Source organism: Equus caballus, chromosome 23 (genome assembly GCF_041296265.1).
Source record: "Equus caballus isolate H_3958 breed thoroughbred chromosome 23, TB-T2T, whole genome shotgun sequence".
NCBI classification, from domain to species: Eukaryota; Metazoa; Chordata; class Mammalia; order Perissodactyla; family Equidae; genus Equus; species Equus caballus.
Genome location: NC_091706.1, coordinates 19,794,014 through 19,812,227, shown reverse-complemented (window position 1 = coordinate 19,812,227; position 18,214 = coordinate 19,794,014). Strand labels below are relative to the sequence as shown.

Here is an 18,214-nt window from a genome sequence, read left to right as displayed (position 1 = left end):
GGCGAAGGGGTGATATGTTCAGCACTGAGCTCTATGTACAGCAGTGGTTCTCACCTTGGAGGTTACCTGCTTGTTGAAACAAAATTGCTGAGCCCCACCCCACAGCCAGAGTTCCTTCCTGAGTAGGTCCAGGGTGAGGGCCAAGGATTTCCATTTCTGATGACTTCCAGGCAATACTTATGCTGCTGGTCTTGGAACCACAACTTGACAACTCGTAACAGAGTAATCTAACAACAAGGAGAAGTTGAGAATAGAGTAGTGCAAGAATGGAGGTCAAGGGACTGTTCCACCAGGACAGAGCAGAAGGAATGGGGCCCTGATGGGGAGCTGGTGGGAAAGTACAGAATAGTGATCAAGAGAACAGACCAACTGCTTAGAGGACAGGGGACCATAGAACCATTCTTCTGGGTTGTGTCAAATCAGAAACCACAACTAAATCCCCAGTGCCTGTGCCAGGTACACGAGAAGCACCCAAAATTCATTTTTTAAATCACAATCCTGTCTAGAAATTAAGTTGTGAGTTTTATCTTACCTTCCCTTCCTCTCACATCAATAACCTCAGTCTGGTGCAATTTAGGTGGCAAAGGCATCTTCCAGGGAGAGCATCCATATGTGAACCTAGTCAGAAAGTATATCTATCTGTATATGTAAAATCATGCTAAAACTGATTTCCTTATTATTTCATTTTATTACATCCTCATAGCTAAATACTGTTTAAAATAAATACAGAGTACAGGAAGCATCCATCTCTACCAAGTGGGACAAAAAAGGATTAACTCTCTATACCATAGAAATACTCCATGAAAACATAGAGGAATCCTTGAACCAACCAACATTCACTGAGCATCTACCACCTGAAGAGCACCGTGGATGTGCTTGGATACAAAGATGAATAAAACATGGGTTCCATTCCAGTTCAACATCTAGCAGTCTTTGTCCTGTTCTCTTAAATCTGCCTTGGATTTTGTTCATAACAGAAATTCTAAAGCAGGCCAGAAGAAGATAGTTAGCTTGACCACCTCTGTCGTCTAATTATTCCACTGAGGAGAACACTTGCTCCTGGATTATTTCACTGAGTTGACACACACAGACAGTCTGGGGAGCATCCAGCCCCTGTTTACTCCCTGGTCTTTAAGTCTAGTGAGCATTTCATCGCTTACACCTTTTGATGCCAGAGAGTGCAACCTGGGGTTTTGGAAATACTGTTTCCTTTACTACCTCCTCCAATAACAGGGTCACTTCAGGACCAGTGAGTGGTTGGCACTAGGACGTGTTTCCCAGAAGTACTAATAATTCTGGAGAGGAGAAAGTATTTTCACAGCTGCAGCTCTGGGTGCCGAACTTTCTACTGTCAGTGAGAATCATGTCCCACTGAAACTATAGAAGTGGAACTGACCCTCAAAGGGATAAGGTGACAGGGAGTGGTGTTTACTTGAGTCAGAGAGCAACCAAAATTGACTTCTGCAGCTGGAAAAAACGAAAACAAGGGTTAAAGATCAACTTCCTCTTTAATTTTGGCTAATCAGCAGCCTGAGTGGTCTTTCTCAAATGTTTCGGGTCTGCTGACTCTTGCAACTCTATAAAAGACCCCGTATGTTGTATGAACCTAGACCTCCTGGGCACTGGAGGGAAACAAAAGGAAAAATGTTCCGTCTCAGAATTAATGAAGTCATCCAATGCACCCAGCTCTCCCTGCCCCATCCTCAACCTCATCCATCTCCAAATCTTAGGAATTTTGTTAAATACCACTCCCATTCATCCTCATCACTCCACCTTGGCCCCCACCAGCATATTCCATGCTGACGTCGTCTCTCTCGTAGATAACTGCAGTAGCCTTCTCACTGGCCTCTCCCATCCTATTTATCCCCCTCCAAACCATTCTTCACCTTAAATCACAGTAACTCATTAATTCACAGCATTTATTCATGGTAATTCATTCACAGTAATCTTTTGGAAACTCAAATAATACTACTAAAATTCGAATACCCTACACATACACATAAATCCTAACTTAAAATTTTCCCCTGGCCTTCCCATTGCTCCAAAGACTTAACTAGTTGATTTGCCCCAGAGAGATCTGCGTAATCTGTGCCCCCTGTGCTTTTCCCTCTTGTTGCATCACATTCCTCCCTCCACACTGTCTGCTCCCATCACCCAAATTCCCCTGCCCGGAGCACTCCTCCCTCCCTGCTTTGCCGAATTGTCTCCTACTCACCTTTTACCTCTTAACCTTTATCAGCTCCTGAGAGACACTTGAGGAAGACCCTCTCCTCTCTGGTTAAGCCAGATCCCCATATTTTAAACTCCCTTGGCACCATCAACCAGCTCATGAACCCCTCATAGAATGTAATACAGGATATTTACATGAACTTGTGTGATTATCTAATTTCTGCTTGGTCTCCTCGCTAGACTGTAAGATCCACAAAGGCAGGAACTCTACCTCTTTTTGCTTTTCATTGTATTCCAGAACCTAGCACAGTGTCTGGCACATGTTGGGTACTAAATAAATGTATTTGTTAGGAAGGAAGGAAGGAAGGAAGGACGTGGTGGAAAATTGACACTTCTAAAATAATAAAGAGGAGGTCTAGCATTTTAAGTGAATGGTAATAATAGGTAACACCTGTTAAACTTCTGATGTTAGAAATTTAACTGTTCTAACTGTTCAGAGCTCTTTACTTGCTCATTCCAGTTCTCGGGGCCAACCCTGTTAGCACGTATTAGTATCTCCATACTTAATAGAGGAGATCTGAGACTTAGGTTACTTGTGCAAGGCCAGGTAGCCAGTACAAGGTGAAGACTTAACAGTCATCAATATTGTTACTCTATTTATTACTATCATCACCTCGGTGGAGTTCCCTCAGGTTCCCTCGGGAAAGGAGCAGTGTCTGGCAGATGCAGCCCCGTCTCCAGACCTCCAAGCATCTTTTGAGGCCGGGCCCTGAGTCAGGGTTCAGGCTGAGAAGGCACAAGGCCTGACTGGCCTGGATGGAAATGGCAGATGGAGGGAAGGACCCTTCGGGCAGGGCAGGGGGTAAGGTCACTTGGGCATCCAGAAACCTTTGTGAGAACCTGTCTTTGAGTTAAATCTCAACTTTTGTCTTCGAGAAGCAATGGAAACAGGATCCAGCTGGCCTGTGCTGCCATCATTAAGCCAAACAGACCTCTCAAACAGCCTTTCAGGCCCTGCCACCGGATGTGGCCCTACCCCCAGAGCACTCTGGGCCGGGCCTCCCCTTGGGAATCCCTCCCTTTGCCTATATGTTCCTCCAGAGGATTCTGATCTCTGCTAGGTGTCCCTGGCTGTGATCAGGGAAACATGGTCTTGCTCCTCTGGGAAGGTAGATAAGCCACATACTCCACACGTGTAAAAAGTGTTGTGAATTGGAAAGCAAGGGCAGATCCCAGCTAGGGATGATCAAGGAAAGCATTGAGGGAAAACTGTCTGTATAATGGGAAGGGAAGAGGGGATGGGGATTGTATTTTTGTTTTGTTATTATTTTCAAGTTTTTATGATGAAAAGTTCCCATGTGATGACGTCTCATTCCCCTGTGGTGGTCCAGCACGTGTGCTGGAGTGAGAAGTGTGGACACATTGTGGGAAAGTGAAATCGTTGTGAGAACTTAGGCAAGAGAATTGACTGACAAAACAAGCACAGAAGCACCACCGAGGCAGGGACTCTGTTTGTTGCCTCCACTGGGTGTCCCACGTGGTTAGAAGAGTGCACATGGTAACACAGGAGGAGTGACTGCAGATTCTCAGGCAGTGTTGGAGCTGACCAGTAGCTGTAGAACAGACATTTATGGGGACCCAAAACTCTTACTCATGTGATTTCATCCAAGAGGAATCAGCTCCTTATTCAAAGGCAGAGTTGGATTTTGCCAGGCAGGACAGCTGAAAGGAGAAAGGGGTAGGCAGTTTAGAGTAGCGCTGTTTAGGCCTGGGGTTAAGTGATGGACCATAAAATTTTCCTTGCAGAGGGAGGAAATGGAGACAGCAGTTGTCAGATGGACAGGGGAAAGTATAAAGTGGCTTGTAGTTCCTGAATAGGTTGAGGAATTGGCATACCGAGGGCATAAGCTGAGAGGATAAAGGGTGGAATGTTAGACTATCTTCTTTCAGAATGCAGAAGTGTTCCTGGTGATAAGTTCTAGGATATGGCCATAACTGACATGGAATGGAGGTAAAGGGCTCTGAGATGAGGAAGGGTATTCAGTGAGAGACCAGATTTTGGATGGTCTATCCACATGGATGTTGGGGCCTCTAACTGCTTCCTCCCACTTTGAGTTCCTATCCTGGGCCTCTTTCCTGTCCCAAGATCTCCACAGAATTGGCATTTCCTGCGGATGTAAGCTTCAGTCCATGGCATGACTCTGGACAAGAAGGCAGAAGTGGGGCAGTGAGAAAGAGGGCTGTAGTTGTTTTGTTTTTGTTGTTGTTGTTGTTTTGACACCCAGCATTCACTCATCTTCTGGAAATAGTCCTTCTATTGCCCTTTGGGGAACTAACTCAGTTCTCAGTCTCAGTCCAAGTGCACATGGAGTTGTTTATCATGACACTCTTACTTTAAGGGTGGGTATTTAACTCAGGCTTGGTCAAAAAGATTGGTCCGTGCTTTTGGCAACAGTGATTGGTCAGGGATGGGCATGTGTCCTAACCAGAGGCAATAAGACACAGTGGGATTTTTGAAGGGACCGGTGAGAGAGACAACCCATTTTAAGCTGCACTTTAACTTGGAAGATGTAGCTACTAACTTGCCAGACAGCAAGTCTTACAGTGAAGCCAGTCCAGAATATAGAGCCAAGAAATGGATAGAAACTGAATCTTGATGGCGTCAACTGAGCCCCAGCATGAATCCTCCTGCCTGAGGGCAGCCTTACTCCCAGACTTTTTCAGGTGCCTGAATCAACAGATCCTCTTTGTATTTGCTGTCATTTATATCCAAAGAATCCCTCACAGTATAAGGGGGCTCTCCATCCCTGTCTCCCTCTTGTGTGCTAGCACATTAAATATATATTACCTTGCCTGTCGTTCAGGTCATGCCCTTCTGTAAAAAATGATAAGAAACCTGTTTCAAAGGGTTGTAAAGATTAGACGGCATAATATACATAAAAGCATAACTTTGGGCCGGCCCAGGGGCTTAGTGGTTAAATTCGAGTGCTCTCCTTCAGCAGCCCAGGATTCACAGGTTCGGATCCCAGGTGTGGACCTAGCACCACTCATCAAGCCATGCTGTGGTGGCATCCCACATCAAATAGAGGAAGATTGGCACAGATGTTAGCTCAGGGGCAATCTTCCTCACAAAAAACAGCATAACATTGTTCCGCAACATTGAAGTGCAACAAGCAGTACTTAATCTAAATTAAATTAAATCTGGCTCAAAGCCCCATTTTAAGGAGTAAGAAGATAGCCATTATTGGTCCTTACTGGGAGCCTTTTGCCTATTTAGTTTAATATTCACTGTGAAACAAATATGTAGGAAAGAGCCTGTGATATTGGGTCCATCTGGGTTGCCCCTGGGATGTTCATTGTCTAAAGCCCATCTGGCCCATTAATAGGTCACTGGCTGCACAGCCTCTGTGCCAAGTGTGAGCGATGCAGTGTCTGTTGCAACTCTCAGGGTGATGGTGCTTGATGATTAGTCATCTCAGCAACATCACTTGATCCTGTTAAACCTGTGCTGTCTCCTAGAGGGCTTCCACACAGAACCCATCCACTTAAGGGACTCATCTCTGCATTTTTACTCTCAAGGCATTGGAGCCGCTGTTACCTTTAGGCTACTCTCCTTTCACCCAACACTTTGTGTCAACCCCTATCTCCTCTTTCCTGGGGACACCCAGCTAACTCCTCCTCCCACATGACGGCCTGGACAGGACTGTAGAACAGGTGCATCACAACTTCTTTTTGGGGTCAGGAAACATGAAAGCCATTAATAACCCCTGAGACCAGAAGCCCAGAACTTCCTGTAAGACAAAAGGGGAAAGATAACATTTATTCCTTCTGGAGCCACTCTGGCAGGGAGTAGAAACAGCAATCAATAGCTTGGTAAATTATCCTGTTTCAAATGAAAGTTGCCTCAAGCTGGGCAAGAATCACTAGAGGAATATTGCCCCCTCTTGTCATTGTCAGCCCAATGCCCTCCCACAGTGAAGCATTGTTAAACTTGCATAATAGTCAGTTCCTTCCCTGCCCCCTGCTGCCCCTAGAAGGAAGGAAGAGACCCTCACTCTCATGGGAGATAAGAAGGCAGCCTCCAGAAGTCTCTGAGCTGCTACTTGGCCTCCTTAATGAAAACTGAATATGTCCTTGTAACCCCAGGAAAATAGCCTAATTTAAGGCTCTGATCCAGAGCTAATGGAAGTTCTAGAAGAAAGCGCTCAAGAGAAGAGCCCCTTCTCATAGTCTGGGCCCCTTCATTGTGACTGCAAATGGGGGCACAGTTCTCAGTGTTAATCCCCACTAAAGCTGCCTCAAGGAAGCTGATTCCCTTAGGCAACACCTGGCACAGGAGAAATTCACAATGCCTGAACCTGGGATCTGGGGTTCCTGCCCAACCCATGTTAAGTTACCAGTCAATTCATGCATTTTGTTTGTCCTGACGTTAGATTTGGAGTGTGGGCTTGAGGCTGTAAAAATTCAGGTAGCCTATTACCATTGCATTCTATGTCAGTGATAATTCTTCAGGCACCACGAAATATGTAAATGAGACCCCCCTGAAATTGCACAATGCTGTGATCCCTGGATGTGGGAACCAAGCACATGAAACCTTTTTCTAGAGAAATTGATCCTCATCTCTCCAATTACTGTTCAGCTGATAAACTGTCCTTCTTTTGATTACAGTCCTGCTTTTCCACAGGAACAGGAGTCTGGGAACAAGGAAAACAGTCCTGGAAGCAGAACAAGAGTATGGGATCACTCATGGACAGTGCTATTTGGACAGGTCACTTCCTAGATGTGCTGAGTGTGCAAATTCTGTCTCGTCTCATCCAGTGTTTCTCTGAATGGAAGCAAGTATCTGGGCACCAGGTGTGACTTGTTATGTGACCCTAGCCAGTACATCAGCCCCTTTGGGCCACCACCTCCCCTTGGTTAGAAGTCCTTGGGCCGTGGGTAGATGGAAAGCATCCCAGAATGGGAGTGACATGTTCTGAGTTCCCTAGTACTGGCTTTGCCGTCGATTGTGTGAGTCATTCTGATGTTCAAACTGTGAGGATCAAATTTGAAATGATGGATATGTTATATTAAATATATTAATAAGAGCAGAAATTAAACCTGTTGGGTTTAAATGCAACCTGTAGGGTTTGCTTCCTCTATAAGCCTGGCTGTCTCTGCAGGAGCTGAAGGTTGCTTCTTTAGGCTTGTTGTCTGGGAGCTAGAGCAGAGTGGAGAGACTGAGATGGAGCCAGGGTGAGCCATATTGCACCTAGCTTTTCCTCCGCTCTAAGTCTGAATACTGGCAGTGATGAGTCAGGTGGTTCTAAGGGCTCCTTTCACTTTAGCATTCATGATGACCCCACACCACCTCTACCTCCATGCCACCTTTTTCTCCTTCTTTGGATGCTCCAACCTCTTTGACGTTTTTCAGCCACCACTCCACTCAGCTCTTAAGCAGCTTTGACCTTGAAGACATGGATATGGATGAGAACAAGGATCCACTTGGCACCTTTGGCCACTTTTGCTTCAGTGAACTGAGTGGGGTGTCCGAGAAGAAACCCTGGTGTTAGGAAGACGTCTAAGAATGTTCCAATGATCCCCGCCTCCTGATATTCACACCTTTGGGTAATTACCCCTCCCCTTGAGAGTAGGCTGGACTTAGTGATTTGCTTCTGACTAATAGAATAAGGGAAAGGTGATGGGATGTCATTTTCATTATTAGTTTACAAAAGATTGTGACTTCTATCTTGCTGTCAGACTCTCTCCTGGCTTTGGTGAAGCAAGCTTCCGTGTTGGAGAGGCCCACAGGACAAGGAACTGAGGGTTGCCTCCAGCCAACTCCAGCCCACAGCCACCAGGAATTGAGGATCTCAGTCCAACAGGCCTTGAGGAGCTGCATCCTGCCAACAGCTATATAAGTGAGCTCAGAACTATGTCCTTCTCCAGTTGAGCCTTCAGATGAGACCCCAGCCCCAGCTGATACCTTAATTGCAGCCTTGTGAGAGACCCTGGAGCAGGGAACCCAGGTAGGCCTTACCTGGACTCCTGACCCAGAAAAACTGTGAGTTAATAAATATGTGTTTTTTTAAGACACAAAATTTTGGGGTATCCATTACATAGAAATAGATACACCCCTAAGTTACTGTAACCTTGGTGTAAGATATAGCATGGCTGGGAAGGCGGGCAGCAAATAGGAGGACACCCTCTCTGACAGTCTCCCTGGAGAAACTGTCTTCCTGCTCAAAGACTATCCCCCATCCTTTTATGCTGCAGTGGTAGCATTCTGCTCCACTAAGCCCAGATCAGTCTCCAGGAGGCAAGGCCTAGGTAGTGTTGGGTGGAGTGCATGGCCAGGATGGGGTCATGAAGAATGATGATGAGCTCATTCTTCCCCTTCTCCTTTTTTTTCTTCCTTTCACATTCACTCCACCGTTGCATTTTCTTTACTCTCTGTTTCTTTTCCCCCCATATCCTGGGTGGCTGCCCGATGACCATTCCTTCAGAGATGGCCAGCTGCCCTCTTGGTCTTGCAATACTGCTATCAAGCTAGGCCTCCTGAAGAGGTTTACCTGAGGGGCGGCTCTTCCTGATCTTCAGCGTCCCTCACAAGCTAGGAGACCTCTTTGTAGATCTCAAAATATACCTTCTAGACAGATTAACACCCTACGTTTAACAGACTCTTCAGCAGGACCCACCCAGTTCCTAGACCCTGCCCTGGCCACTCCAGTGTCCACAATCGCAAAACCCATCCATACACAGCCCCCCATTGACTGCCCACCTGTGAGAGTCTCTGGAGTCAGCAACTTTTTCTAAATGAAAATAAGCCGCTGTTTTCAGGAAAATATTCGTATCTCTGATCCTTTTCAGAGCTACAAGTTCCATTCTCCCTACTGTTCTGGGAAGGTAGAGGAAGGGGAAAGGTGAACTGCTCCGCATTTTCATCAGGGTCAGGTGAGGAGTAGAGACATGGCCCACACCCCAGATTTCCTGAGGGAGAGAAGGACTCTTAGGAACAGGTGACATTTATTCCTTACCAAGAGATCCAAGAGCAACATTTCCCCCTACCACTCACCCCAGGGCCCAACCACCTCCACACTTCCAATTCCAAAACTTTCTGAAGCCACAAGGGGGAATTCTGGCTGTATTATTCCAGAGGAAAGCATCCCACCCTGCCGCTGTGTATAGTTCAGGATAGTGAGGGAGCAGATGGAAAGACAGGTTGAGCCAAGTGCCAAGTTCTGGACTTGAAGGGTTTTGCCCACTTTGAAAAGGACTAAAGTTTTTAGAGTAAGCTTTTTGTACATTTTATGAAAGAATAAAGTGTTTTAAATAGAGGACATCTGAGCTGGGTCAAATAAAGGACCCAGGATAAAAGTGAGACGGCCACTGTCAGGTCCCCTACAAGGGACTGGTCATCTTTTAGAAACCAAAAGAGGCAATCAGTTAGAGCTGACCTCCTCGTTCCTTTCCCTGAGCACAAGCCCCAGAGTACCCCAAACCTACATGCCCAGTGCATGATGCAGAGAACACCACTCTCTGTTAGCAGAAAAAATTGAGGATCAGTTTTCTTGATTGTGGCTAACCATTGTTCTCATCAGAGGATGTGTTCTCATGAAAACTGTGAGGCTTTCTCAACAAGGACTGAATGATTTCTTTGGGGACATTTTTCCTCCCTGAAAGTGTTGGAGAAGCGTTTTCTGTTTGAATAGAAGAGTCAAATCCCTGAACCCAGTGCCTTCCTCAGGGGTGGCGGTGACCGGAGGGACCTGGCATACCTGATGCATGCAGCTGGGGCTTGGATGGGGCATAGACTCCCTGGAAGGCGGGGAAGGAGGTTGACTCTGGCATAAATACTGATCCTTGAAGGCTCCAACTTTCCAGGGATGTCCGATCCTGTCTCTGTTCTGGCTAACACTTATAAACTACTCTGGTCAGCAGAGGCGGGGTCTTGGCTGTAGGATGTGGTCCTTGCCCATTCCCCTGGCTGGGAGTCAGAGAGAGCCCCGTAGTTGGCGGGATGTCCCTTGTCAGGCTCTACTGGGTCTGCAGTTCCTCCTTCTGCTGACTTAACTCCATGGCCTCAGGTTTGTACCCACATGCCAGTTTCTCTTCTAGGATCTTCCCCTTGGTTGCCATGAGTTCATGAGCTTCAGGAGGCCCACAGCTCACAGAGAGAGCTGTGCTTTCAGCTGGGTGTTCATGTTGCACAAAGGTTGACATGAACTTGGGTTTTTGCTGGGGACTTTGCTGCCCTATGATTTTTCTCTTGGAATTGATCCATTGAAAAGAAATTGCCTCCTCTTTTTTCTGAGGTAACCTTCAGGAGGAAACTGTTCATTCTGTGACAGAGATGGGGAAGTGCCCTCTAATTCTCTGTCCTCGATAGAGTGGCTCTTCTTTCTGGCTTTAGATGTCCCTACTCCTGAGTCCTCACTTCCACATTCTCCTGCTTTGGAGCTTTCACAGGCCTCACTCTCTTTGCAGCTGATGAGAAATTCTTATTCGGGAACTTCCATGACACACACTTAGAAACCCAGGGCTCCTACTGCTGCTCCATGCTGATCCCGGTGTTCTCCAGGTGGACGTGCAGCACCTGGGAAACTCCCGTGTCCCCACTGGAAATGCTCTGGGACTGAGTCAGGGAGGACTGAGAAGGCAAGCTATCTGAAATAAAGGACATGTCTTGAGCCTGGCTATGCTCCTCACTCTCCAGTTGAAACTTTATCTCACTTAGGAGCTGTTTTTTAAGGTATGATGGTTTAGAATTTTGGGGAACTGATATTTTTGGTGAGGGACATTCAGTGTGATAATGTGGGAAACAACATATTCTTAACGTGAGCCTGCCAGCAACTGGATTCTGAAATTGACAGGCTTGAGTGGTCAGGACCTCTGATAGTTGGGACAAGTGGACAACCTACCAGGGCTATCTGGAGATGACTTCTCTGGAACAGGCCTCAATAGGATGGAAATCAATTTAGATTGAGTTACAGTTAATGGGCAGTGTGGTGGTTGTGAAACAGGATTGGTGGTGTGTGATGACAGGCCAATCAGTCAGTGGGATTCCTTGTCTGGGACAAATCTGGTAAAGGGTTGATATCTCGGGAAAGGGTGTGATCAAGAGAGAAGATGGTATGTAGAGATAAAGTGGCTTTAATTGGAGAACAGGATCCACTGTCTGAGTGTCATGTGGTAGGAGAGGAGGAAAGGCAGGGGCTGGTGTGGGGAATAGTCTGGGAATTTGGAATCCAAGGGAGGAAAGGCTCTGGTGGCATAGAGAGACCTGATGGTGAGGGTGAAAGAAAGTCAGCTAAGGGTGTCATTAGGTTAGGTTAGAGAATGCGGGTGGGTGAGGAAGGCTCAGGTAGAGGGGCTAGTGTTAGGTCTCCTAGAGGGACTGCTGAGAAGGCAGAGGATGGAGTGAAAATGACTCAGTCACAGAAGCTGTGGAAGCCAAAGGGGACATAGAGGGAGGAGTATCTTCCAGGGCCTCCAGGCACTTCAGCCACTTGACTCAGCAGTTGCAGTATTACACAACTCACGGAATGAGTCTAGACATAACAGTTGATGAAGGCAGAAGATATCATGATGCTGGCCCAGGGGACTGCAGGAGACAGGAGGTACAAAGCTGCAGCCAGAACCAGAACAAATGTATGGGACCTGGCAGGTCTGGCAGACGTCAGGGCGCCCAGTGTATACTGTCCTTTCACATTTCCTCACTTGCTTGATCTCACAATGTAACTTGCTTCCTTCTCCCAAAGGCTTTCACATTCTGACTCAGGATTTTCCCTCCCATGACAATCCCAGGCTTCACTGAGGTCCTAGAAATTCACAGACTCTGCTAGAAAGAGGGATGCAGGAAAGAAGGGTTATGTTTAGTCACCTTTGCAGAAGAGAAAGCACCTTACTTGCCTCCTCTACTTTGCTCTGGCAGTCTCTCCAACCTGGGAAACCAGGAGAAGGATGAAGATAGAAGAAAAGGGCTCTTTCAGGAGGCAGAGTAGAATGTCCTTTATGGTACCCTTGGTAGATTGGACTTGGAGATCCACAAGAATTAGGATTCAAGATCACATGGTTAATGTTAATAACAAGGCTCACATATGTATGTTGCTTTATCATTCACAAAGGGTTTTCATGTATGTGTATATATGTGTGTGTGTATATATAATGCCAAGAGGTGCTCAAAACCACCCTGTGAGGAACATAGGTCAGTGGTTACCTCACAGAGGAATCTGGTCATCCAAGAAGTCAAAGTACTTTCACAAGGTCAGGAGACAGAAGTTCTGACTCTCGACATCTCACAAGGCCACCTGTTGGTCAACACCCATTGCCCAGGTCCATCACTGCTTCATGCCCGGGGATGGGCTGAGCAGGAATCTGAGAAGTGTTTCTGGTTCTTACTGCTTTCCTATGAGCCTCTCCTCTGAGGGCTGTGTTTCCTGAGAGGGACTGTATCTAGCAACTGACATCCTCAGAGATCATGGACCTGAGACCTCATGGAAAGGATGGGAAGGGTCACCCTTGGAGAGCTCCGGTGGAATAAGCAGAACCTTACCTCTCGATGTTCCACCTTTCCTTCTCTTGGCTCTGCCCTTACGCTGAGAACAAAAAGAAAAGCATTGGGGGCTAGGGCTCATTTCTTTCCCTTCTCTCTCTAGGAAACTCAGATATCCATTATCCAAGAAAAACATGACTCTCTACCTTAATTAATAGAACTTTGTGTTCCTTCCTTCAAGTAATTTTTAAAGGTGTTAAAATATTTTCAATTTTTCTTTATTTGAAAAACTCAAAGAAGGATTTTTGTCTATGAGGTTGACACTTGATATTCTGAGTCAGAAGTCCTCTGCTCAAGGAAGGCATAGACTCTGAGGCCAACAGTCACGACTGTGCTCCCTCAGATAGACCCTGTGTCCTGGACAGAGCTCAGACTCCAGCCTCTACTCAGAGGCTCAGCCCTGCTCTCCTGACCTGCTCAACATGAAGGGAGGCTTGGTTGAGTGATGCCTGACATGGGAATGTGACTCCTGATCAAGTGCTGGGAACTCTGTCCTCCTGCATAGATCCCAAACTCTCTAAATAACCCAATCCATGGCCATGAAATCACTGTATGGAGTTTTATTCTGGAATCCTCCACCACACCCAGATGGTCTGTGAGCTTCAGTTGGAAACCTTAGTCCTCCCTAACCCCTAGTTCTGCCCAGTCTCTTCCCCTAAAAGAATGACATTCTATCCTGTCCTCAGACTTCCCTCTTTAGTTGTCTCTCTGACCAAACCAAACTCATTTAGCAATGTGGGAAGAGGAATGGGAAAGTAAATAATCATTTTTTGAGAGGTGGCTTCCGGTTCCAGCTGTGACATTTTAAAGAGCTTTGGAGTCGTCTCTCCAGTCTTTAGAAGAAGCAAAAAGCTGAACAAACTGTAAATCAGTTACTTTTCTTGGAGCCTTCAGAGAATTGATGTCACAGGGCAAACCACTACCCAGAATCTTCAGACGGGGTGAATTGCAGTCGAGATCAGCTCATGTGGAGCAGAAATGCTAGAGTCATAAAGTGGTAGAAACACTTAAAGGGACACTTTGACAAATCCTCAAGGATGTGTGTGGGCTAGCATGAGAGTGAGAAACTCCTGGGGTCACTCTCTTATTGGGGCCCCCAGCTTATTCACAGATTTTACCACTGGGAGCTCCACCATGTTCTCACAGTGAAGAGCCATGAAGAAACTCTGATGTTTCTGGTGGGGGAGGGTTGGGAGAGAGAAAGTTACCATTTCGAAAACATGTTGAAATATCCCTTGAATGTTCTCCATAACAGAAGCCTACTTAGCAGGGCAAAAACTACCAAGCCTTATCCCACATGGGAGAAAGGAATTACCTAACTACAACCCCCTCCAGCCTTGCTGTCTCATATAAAGAGTGGAAAGAAGAATAAAACAGAAGCCCTTGTGAACATCACAACCCAGAGACACAGGCCTACTAAAAGGCTGAGATTTAATCATATCCCCACCTCCAACACCTTATCACCACATCCACAGCACACCAGTGAAGTGAAAGGATCATGGCTGAAGGAGCTACAAGGCATAGGCTCTCTTTAAGGATGAGATTTAGGGAAACCTAAAGACACCAGGAAAGACAGAAACAAGGACACTAGAGGAAATCGAAGCCTCTGACGTGTACAGCTACAGGAAATATTAAACACACCCTAACACCTAGGCAGATGAACAAAACTTCACACTAAAGGTCTATTTACTTCAGTTCCCATTACCCAATACATCATGTCTGCTTTCAACGAAATATTACAAGGCATGGTAAAATGCAAGAAAAATCGGTCTGAAGAGACAAAGCAAGCACCAGATCTACATTTAGATGTGACACAGCTTTTGCAGTTATCATACGTTGAATCTAAAATAATGATGATTAATATGTTAGGGGCTCTAGTGGAAAAGTAGACAGCACACAAGAACAGATGAGGAATGTAAGCAGAGAGAGGGAAACTCTTAAGCATGAATCAAAAGGAAATGTTAAAAACCAAAAACACTGTAAGAGAAATGAAGAATGCCTTTGATTGACTCATCTGTAGGTCACATATAGCCAAGGAAAGAACACATGAATTTGAATATATATCAACAGAAACTTTGCAAATTGAAATGCAAAGAGGAAAAGAGTTGTTAAACATTTTAAAACCCAGAATATCCAGGAACTGTGAGACAGTTTCAAAATGTTTCACGTACATGTATTTGGAATACCAGAAGGAGAAAAAAGATCAGAGCAGAAGAAATATTTGGAGTAATAGTGGCCAAGGATTTTCCGAAATTAATGATAGTTTAGCCATAGATTGTGGAAGCTCAGAAGAAAACAAGATAAATACTAAAAAACTGTATACCTAGACATATTCAAACTGTAAGAAATCACAAGATAAAATCTTGAAAGAATCCAGAGGAAAATAAACAACTCTAGATCTAGAAGAACAAGGATAAGAATTGTGGTTTTCTCATCATAAACCATGCAAGCAAGAAGAGAGTGGAGGGAAATATGTAGAGCTGAAAGAAAAAACACCCATCAACCTATAATTTTTTTATCTAGTGAAATTATACTTCAAAAGTGAAAGAGAAATAAAAACTTTCTTAGACAAACAAAAATTGAGGGAATTTGTCAGTAGCAGACCTGCCCTGCAATAAATGTTAAAAACAATTCTTCAGTGAGAAGGAAAATGATAACTCGGATCTACATAAAGGAAAGAAAGAGAAAAAAGGAATAAATGAAGGTAAAATAGGACCTTTATTTTTCTCATTCTCAATTGACCTAATAAAAATAATAATGATGATGATGTATTACATGTTTATAGTGTATGGATAAGTGAAATGAATGAAAACAATGTTCATGGGACTTAGATTAGTTGTAAATGTATATTACAAGCTCTAGGGCAACCACTGAAATATTTTTTTTAAAGAAGGGTAATCAGTATGCTAAGAGAACAGACAAAATGGAATCATATAAAATGCTTGTTTAAAACCAGAAAAGGTAGAAAAAATGGGAAGGAAAAAGAATAAAATGAATAGTAAATGGTTACAGACATTGTAGATATTAATCTAACTATTCTTTTAAAAAGTCACTAAATGTAAATGGTCTAAGTTCACCAATTAAAAGACAGAGACTATCAGACTGGATTAAAAAACAAGGTTCAATTATATGTTGTCTACAAAACACCCACTTTACATATACAAATACAGATACATTAAAAGTAAAAGGACAGAGGAAAATGTACCATGCTAACACTAACCAAAAGAAAATAGGAGTAACTGTGTTAATTTCAAGCAAAGCAGACTTCAGAACAAGGAAAATTATCAGGGATAAAGAGGAGCATTACATAACAACAAAAGGGTCAGTGCTCCAAGAAGACACAGAGTCTTTAACATATATACATCTAACAACAGAGTCTCAAAATATGTGAGGTAAAAACTGGTAGAACTTCAAGGAGAAATAGGTGACTCCACTGTTACCGTTGGAGACTTCAACACCTCTTTTTCAGAAATGGACAGATTCAGCAGACAGAAAATCAGTGTGGATATAGTTGACCTGAACAGCGGCATCAATAAACTTGATCTAATTGACATTTGTGTAATACTTCCTCCAGCAACAGAATACACATTCTTCTCAAACTCACATGGAACATTCACCAAGATAGAGCACATTCTGGGCCACAAAACACACTTCAACACATATGAAATAGGAATCATACAAAGTATGTTTTCAGACCATAGTGGAATTAAAGTAGAAATCAATTACAGAAAGATAGCTGGAAATCCCAAAATGTTTGGAGATTAAATACACTAATAACACGCAGGTGAAGGAAGAAGTCTCAAGAGAAAAAAAAATATTTTAAACTAAATGAAAATTAAAATATGACATCAAAATTTGTGAGATGCAGCAGAAGCAGAACTTAGAGGCAAATTAATAGCATTGAACACACCTGTTTGAAAAGAAAGATTTAATATCTCTGAGGGACTCTGGTTCACTTTCCTGATTGACATCTCTATTTCCAAAATATTGGGAAACATGGATTTCTCTTTAGGTAGCACAATGACAGAAGAATGAGCACCATCCCACCCATGAAGGCAAGGATGGGAATACCTGGGAAGATGGGCTGGAGCTCAGCCATGGTGCAGTAAGGCTCCTCAGACAGGGAAGGTGGTCCAGGTCATGGGAAATGCATTGCTGCCTCAGGCAGCTGGGCATTGAGTGCACATTCTAGACTAGAGTTCCAGGCCCACATCACAGAGCTTTAGCACAGACACCAAAGGTTCTTGAGGGGAGGGGAGGGGACAACACAAGAGAGATGAACCCACAACCCTTTCCCCACCATCCAGCCCAGCAGATCTGTCCATACCTCCAGGGCCCCTTAGATACCTGCAACCTACCTTTCAACTCCACCCGTTCACCATACCATATATTTACCTTGGTGAAATTTTCTATTTATTCTACCTGTTACCCAGCTATTACCTAAGACCGTTTACTGCTTGATTATCTCCCATTGGACCCCACATCATCTTTGAAAGTCTGCTTTGCCCAGGAATTTACACCCCCAAGATCTACTCTGCCCTCACCTACAGCTTCCCCTGATACTTAATGTGTTTTTACCTGTAGGAACCAGAAATATACTCAGCAGCAGCCCCACCCCCAATATCTCCTCAAAAGAATCCACTCTCACCAAGAAGCATGAGAGAGCAGAGTAGCCTGTACCAATGATTAGAAAACATGACAAAGAGGGAGACAAGGGCATGGCTCACCCGTGAACCCACGGCAAACAACTTGAAAATCTTTAGTAGTACTTTTTCCCCCCAAATCCCTCTTAGGCTGTTCAGCCCCTAAGGGTTCTCAAATCTAGCCCCCTCCACCCAAACAGTGTCTCACCCCGCTGCTCCCTCTCTCTTCTCTCTGCCAAATCTCCTCTTTCCCTGAAACATTTTTAATTTTTACTTAATTTTACAGAGCAGTTGTGCTGGACCACGACCCACAGGACCAAACTCATCTTAATTTAGAGAGTGGGCTTCTCTTTAGCATAAATTCTAGTGAGCATAAATGTCATTATATTTAACAATACTTGTTGGTTTTTGTTTGTTTGTTTTTGCTGAGAAAGGTTCGCCCTGAGCTAACACCTGTGCCAGTCGTCTTCTGTTTTGTATGTGGGACACCACCACAGCATGGCCACTGACAACTGGTGTAGATCTGCACCCAAGAACTGAGCTCAGGCTGCCGAAGCAGAGCATGCAGAACTTAACCAGTAGTCCATTGGGCTGGCTCCTGTGTCTTAATCACACCTATGGTTACTTCTTCCATTAAAGATTTTATGGTTTTTTTCGCTTCTACTTTCTGTCTTTTCACCAAAATTCCCATTGGTATCTCTATAGCTTTTTAAACAATAGTGTCATTTTTATTGATGGTGTACATGTATTTATTTCATCTCCCCATGCTAGCTAGTCATTTAATAGTTATAAATTTTACAGCTTCATTATTTAGTGCTAAACTGCTGAAATGAAGCCCTGTGTCATGTCCTCCCTCTGCCTGCCTGCA

At 44.6% G+C, this 18,214-nt stretch overlaps 1 protein-coding gene across 31 annotated transcripts in view; it reads left to right on the top strand.

The window, feature by feature from the left end:
- The window catches only part of LOC138920313 (FERM domain-containing protein 3-like), an 80,450-nt gene that overhangs the window by 17,623 nt on the left and 44,613 nt on the right, over positions 1-18,214 (top strand). For 12 of the 31 annotated variants that reach the window (XR_011431245.1, XR_011431256.1, XR_011431253.1 and 9 more), the window contains 3 exons: positions 6,854-7,023; positions 7,583-7,776; positions 7,909-8,249. The exons of 6 other annotated variants lie outside the window; for them this stretch is intronic. The gene's annotated coding sequence lies outside the window, so the exon portion shown is untranslated. Of the gene's footprint in view, positions 1-6,837; positions 7,024-7,582; positions 7,777-7,908; positions 8,250-10,635; positions 10,901-11,909; positions 15,214-18,214 lie in introns of those variants that run through there. 13 more of the 31 variants (XR_011431248.1, XR_011431257.1, XR_011431255.1 and 10 more) reach the window with 6 other exon arrangements.